This window comes from Nelumbo lutea, chromosome 2 (assembly GCF_056320005.1).
Source record: "Nelumbo lutea isolate HS-2025 chromosome 2, American lotus-T2T, whole genome shotgun sequence".
NCBI lineage: Eukaryota > Viridiplantae > Streptophyta > Magnoliopsida > Proteales > Nelumbonaceae > Nelumbo > Nelumbo lutea.
Genome location: NC_142685.1, coordinates 40183151 through 40189521, shown reverse-complemented (window position 1 = coordinate 40189521; position 6371 = coordinate 40183151).

The following is a 6371-nucleotide window of genomic DNA, read 5'->3' as shown; positions in this document are numbered from 1 at the left end:
TACATTTTGTGCCCTTAATACAACATGGGTTACCATTCTATTGGCTATATTTGGTCATTTTTGTTTTCTATACGAAAAAAGTATTAAACGTATTTTTTGAATAAAAAATCATAAGACTAATGACAAAACAAATACTCTTTAATGAAAGATTGTTTAAGTAAATAAGTTGTAAAACATATGAGATGTTTTAATAAAATGAAAACTATAAGGTAGGTTCAAGTAAATATGTAAAACTATAAGATGTGTAGGAATGTCAACAAGGCAGAGATCATATTCCCCGTTCCTGACTCCAATTCTGAAATTAACCCCCATCCCCAATCCCGGATTGGGATGCGTCCCCCTTAGGGACCCGAATCCCCAAAATGTTTTTAGATAATAGTATTTTTTAAAATAAAAAAACTTAAATTATAAATAATATTTTAAATATGTTTTGATATACATATATATAGATAATATAAATAATATAATAGTATGTTTAATATAAATAGCATTTAAGGTATATAGATATAATTAGGGTTGGGGCAAGGTGGGATCTCAATCCCCATCCTCGACCCCAACCCCGACCGAGGATTCCTATTAATTCCCTACCTCACCAAAATAATCCCCATCCTTAGCCCTATCGGGTTGGGGAAGTCAGGTACTCGTCGGGAATGGGGAAATTACCATCCCTAAAGTTGTGTTTTAGTAAATGACCTTAACAGAAACACACAAGAGCAGGCAATTGTTTTATATTTTCAACTTTATAAATAATTAATAATTATTCATATTTTATATACTACTTTTAATAAAAATTTTATAATACAAAAATAACAATAATTAATTTAAGTTAGGGTTATTCATCAAACAGATGAAACCAACCAACCCGATTAACTCGACACAATTCGACCAAATTGGATCAATTTCAATTTGGTCATTTGTAAATCGATCAAAATCAAACGACCTAATAGTGGGTATATATTAATATTCTATATTTTAAATATAATTTTTAATATGAACAAGTGGGAAATTTCCCATATTTCTTAGTCTAAAATATTTTATATCATAAATCTAATTTTAAAATTTATTTTTAATAATTTCATTGTAATTTTTTAAAGTTATGTTAACTTTTTAAGTTTAAATCTTTTGAACAAATTGACTAAACCAAAAAATCGACCCAAACCGATAAACCTCACACTCTCTCACTCACAGTCATCTTTAACTACTCAACGACTATGTGATTTGAAAATAAATAAAAATGGTTTTTGGTTTCTGTATTTACCTTCTCTATATCAATTTCTCTTATTCTCTCTATCTACCTATCATTCTCCCTCAATCTCTCTCATTCTCTTTCTCGGTCGATTTCTCATTCTCCTTTAATTTCTAATGTTCTCCCTCAATTTCTCTCCCGCTCCATCTCTCTTTTCTTTTTTAATTTTCTTACACACTTAGACTGAGGGAGAATGAGATATTGACCAAAAGGGAGAATGATGGAGAATAATAGAGAGAAAGAGAGAGAGAGAGAGAGAGAGAGAGAGAGAGAGATATGTTTTGATTTGGCTACAGATCGAATCTGAGAGAGTGGGAGAGACAAAGGGAGCAAGAGAGAAAACTATAACCTATTTTTGGTATATGTTTTTTGCTGTGTCCAACATGGACTAAGAGTCCCATGTTGGCTAGGGGTGAGCATACTTTGGTTTAAACAGAATAACCGAACCAGAATTTTGGGTTTGATGTTTTTAGGTCGGTTAGTTCGGGGATTCGGTTCAGTTTCGGTTTTAAACACCGATTTATTAAAGTTCAGTTTTTAGTTTCGGTTATGGCATTTAGCAATTCGGTTAACCGAAAAAATTGAACTTACAGGGGTAAGTAGGTAAAATAGTTTCCCTCTTAAGTCTTAACCTTAACTCCTAAATTCCCAAATCCTATTCCAAATAGAAATAACAATTTCGAAAAAAAAAATACAAAACCCCTTCTTACTTCCCCTTCAAGACTTTGTCTTCCCACCCAGGCGTCGGCGACCTTTTGGTTGGGCTTCATCTTCTATCATCTACCACTGACAAGCGGCGAGCGACGACATCAATTAATCCAGCAGCGGGCGACAACGGTGAGAACGCAAAACCCCTTCCTGCTTCCCCTTCAAGACTATGTCTTCCCAACCATGCATTGGCGACCTTTTGGTTGGGCTTCATCTTCTGTCATCTACCACCGGCAAGCGGTAAGTGGCGACATCAGTTAATCCAGCAGTAGGTAGCAACGGTGAGTTCCTGTTTAACTTCTCTGGTGAAAACTGAAGAGTGAACTTTGCTATCTCTACAACTATACGCACCCAGTAAACATATGCAATAGTGAGCATCTAAGAATCTTTTTTTTCTATTATTCTACAATGGTGAGCATCTATGAATTTACAAGAATGCAACTGTGAATCTTCAAGACTACAATAACAATAGTGAGCAAGACTAAACTGTTATTCTCCAAGACTACAACAGTGAGCATCTATGAATCTTCAAGACTGCAACAGTGAGCAAGGCTGAACTATTATTCTTTTTTTTTTTTTTTTTTTTTTTGCTTCTCAGGAGTTATCAAGTCAAGTTTTTTGAAGTTATGATGTTTTGCATTTTGGTGGGATCAGTGAATGACCCACCTATTTGAAGTTCAGTTTAATCAAAACAACTGAATTAACAAAAAAAAAATGGTTTAGTTTGTTTGGTTTAATCAAACTTCGGTTTCGGTTCAGTTTCCAATTCCACTAGTTCGGTTTTGAAAAGTTTGGTTTATTCGGTTTGGTTTTAAACCGAACAAACTGTTTTCTCACCCCTAATGTTGGCAATAGCCACATAAGCCTCCGATAACATGGCGAGGGTTTTTATAATTTTAAATGTAGAGTTGACTTTCAAAGTTTTGTTGGTTTTTAAATGTACAACTAACTTTGACTATAATTTTCCCTTTAAATTATATAATTCATTTACATTATATAAAATATATTTTTTGACTTATCACACTTAATTTTTGTTTGTCAATAATATCATGTGACTCGAACTACTAACCAACCATCTAAAAATAAGAATTGTTTGATTTCTAGGTTAAATTAAATTTTGTATTACATTTCCATCATTGATAAAATTATTTCTTATGTATAAAACTTATTTTTATTCAATATAATGAATGCACAATATTAGAGATGTACCCAATAATTTAGTTTTTATAAATTATAACATTAGATATGTGCACAAAATTTTCTCTATCTTTTTTTTTATTATTATTTTTGTGATTCTTTGTATTTTCTATTCTTACAAATTTTATTATTTAAATATGACATCATTTCATTTTGAGGTAGATTTTGAATTTGACATTCCATTTTTATCGTTAATAAAATACTTCTTGCATTTTATAGTTATTTATTTTAATTTTTTATTATTTATTAATCCATTTAACCCCCAATTGTCGAATTGCTTACCCACCATTGGAAGGGAAGAAAATGGTTTTGTTTTTAAATTACTTTTCAAAATATATATTTGTATACTATTAAAATTAATATTGTGTATTTAATTACAAGAATTTAATGATGATAAAGATATATCTTAAGTATAGGTTTTAATTAGAGAGAATAGGAAAATATTTTTATTTCCAATTGGTTTTAAATTTTATATTCCATTTCTGTCATTAATAAAAACATTTCTTATTTATCATACTTATTATTGTTTAATATGTATGTTAAAAATGTCCCATTTTTTAATTTCTATTTTTCCATTTTATCTATTTTTTAATTTTATTATTTAATCATGGCACATGGATTAACCCATTTGACCCAAAATGATTTAATTTCTTACCACCACCTAGATGAAAACACTATTTTTTCTAGGTAGATTTTAAAAGTATAAGCTTTTATGTTATTTGAATTATTAATTTATTAAGTATGGATTTAATTGATAGAACTTAATGATGAGAAGAAACAAAAAGGACTTAAATATATGATTCAATGAACATGAATGCAAGTTAATAACTTAAATATTGGATTTAATGAGAGAGAATTGAATGCATTGAATATCTTTAAATTACCTCTTTTCAACTCATTTAATATCAAGAACTGATTACCCTATTTGCCCTCATTTTTTATCAATAAATTTAAATATAGAGGGGTAAATTTTGCCCTTATAAATTCCAGAAATATTCTTAAGGCCATTCATGCTTTTTAAAGTAGTATAGATGTAGCTTTTGGAAGAAACGGTGCGTTTAACAAAAAAAAGGCCTAAAAAGTTATTTGGTTGAGCCTTTTATTTGATAAATGGCTCTCTCGAAAATCGTCTGAATCATTTATACCAATTTTGACGTTTTCCATTTTCAAGACCGATTTTCACTATTTGACTTATATGGCACCTAATGGCATCTAGTGGCGCTAAGGTGTAAAAAAATCGTACAAAATGTTTAAAGCAGATTTTGTTTCATTTTTCAAGACAAAACCGTACAAAATGTTTATCTTATAAATGCCATCAATACCAAACAACCTCTATATCATCCTGAGTTGCAAGTAGTTGATATCTTTCTCCTTAATTAATAGTTTATATTGCTATAGTTAATTAGAATAAATTATACTTCAATGATTAACCATTCAGGTTTAAGTTTACCTAACAACTTTGATGTGCGTCTGAATTATTTATTCCCCTTCATATTGTTTACATTCGTTTGGACTTCCCCATGTGGACCCACCTTAGTCAATCAAGCTTTCTTTTTCTACTTTATTTTATTGAAAAAAATAAAAATAAAAATAAAAATAAAAATGAAAAATAAAAGTAAAAAGTAAAAATAAGTAAATGAAAAAAATAAAAATAAAAAACATAAAAAATAAAAGTAAGTAGAACTAAAAATAAACCTTTATATATAATATTAATTAAGTAGATAAATAAACCAATAATAACAAAGCATTTTTTATGTTTAAGCTTACTTTGGAACCCTCATGTAGGTCCCACCTAATGGGAATGGAAGAGGGATGCCTAACCCCTTCCCTCTCTCATATGAGTCTTAGATTAATTCAACTGGTGCCTCAGGTTTGGAGTCATTGGACCAAAACATTATGAGTGTAATTCCTGAGAGGCCCATCAGTCCTAGTTCAATCAAATGGTGAGTAGCAACTCTAAATTAACTCAAGTTAGCCATTTCCTGATGCTCACAATGGCTATTTATATAAGTGGAGAAGGGTTCATTCGTGCATGGAATGAGAAATTCTAGAATATTCTCAATCTTGTTAACTTACACATCCAAGTTGATTCCATGGGGACATGCGTTAGATTCTAAAATGTGGGAATTGAATATGAATTTGGGCAAAGTATAATGGCCTTTATTGATGTTATCCTACCGCGTGTTGCATGCAAAACACCTTTGTATTTTTGCACACTTGTATGACATTTTTGTTGCTTGTGGGCTTTATGTGTTGTGGTTTAGTATCTTACTTTGTATATGGCTTGGTGTTTATTTTCACATAATGTCTGGGAACTGTGGTCAAAAACTTGAGGGACTTTCATTCCCAGCTTCTTCTAGATTGGGATAAAGAGGTAAAGAGGTGAGGGTCTTAGGGAAGTTAATATATAAGGCCCATTAACATTTCCTCAAGCCAACTTATAGAGAGGTTGGAAGCATTTTTCACAAGCTTTTAGAAATTCTTAGCAATCTTTCTTATTAGTTTTTTGTTAAAAAGTAGAGTTTGGATCTATTGGCCATAACCCATTGATGACCATGCTCATCCAGCTGCACATTAAGAATATCAGTGACTATAACACAACTAATGTTTCGTATGTACAGCTAGGTGAATGTGACCAACAATGTGTTGCAGTAAGCAGATCCAGACTCTAGAAGTTAAGCCTAAACAACTCTCCCATTGGGCTACTATAGTAGCTTGGAGAAAGGGGTGCCTAACAACTTTCCTCTCTCAATCCATTTTAATCATAATTTCTGGGTTGGTTGTCTTTCCTAAGTAGAAATGAAGTCACTATTCTATAAATAAGATTGAATTTTTTAAATTGAAATGAAGGCCCATTTCCTCTTAAAAATGGGTGGCAACTCCTTCTTTTTGAGTTGGTCATGAGCTTCCTAAAGTTAAAAATTAGTGATTCCACTAGGAAGGCAAGTTTTGGACCACTATTGATGGTTGTTGAGGTCAACTTTTTGTCTAAGTCATGTGTGCGATTAAGGTTTAGTCTTGCCTAGTAAGTATTGGTAGTTTTGCAATTTGGAGTAGCAATTTTGTCTACCGCAAGGCAATCTCGCACAACTTTGCTTACCATGAGGTAACCTTGCCCAACCTTGCCTATCGCTAGGTAGCCTCGCCTTCCATCTTTCAACAAGGTAACCTTATCCAACCCTTGCTTCACCTATCCTAACCTTGCCTCACCTTGTCCAAT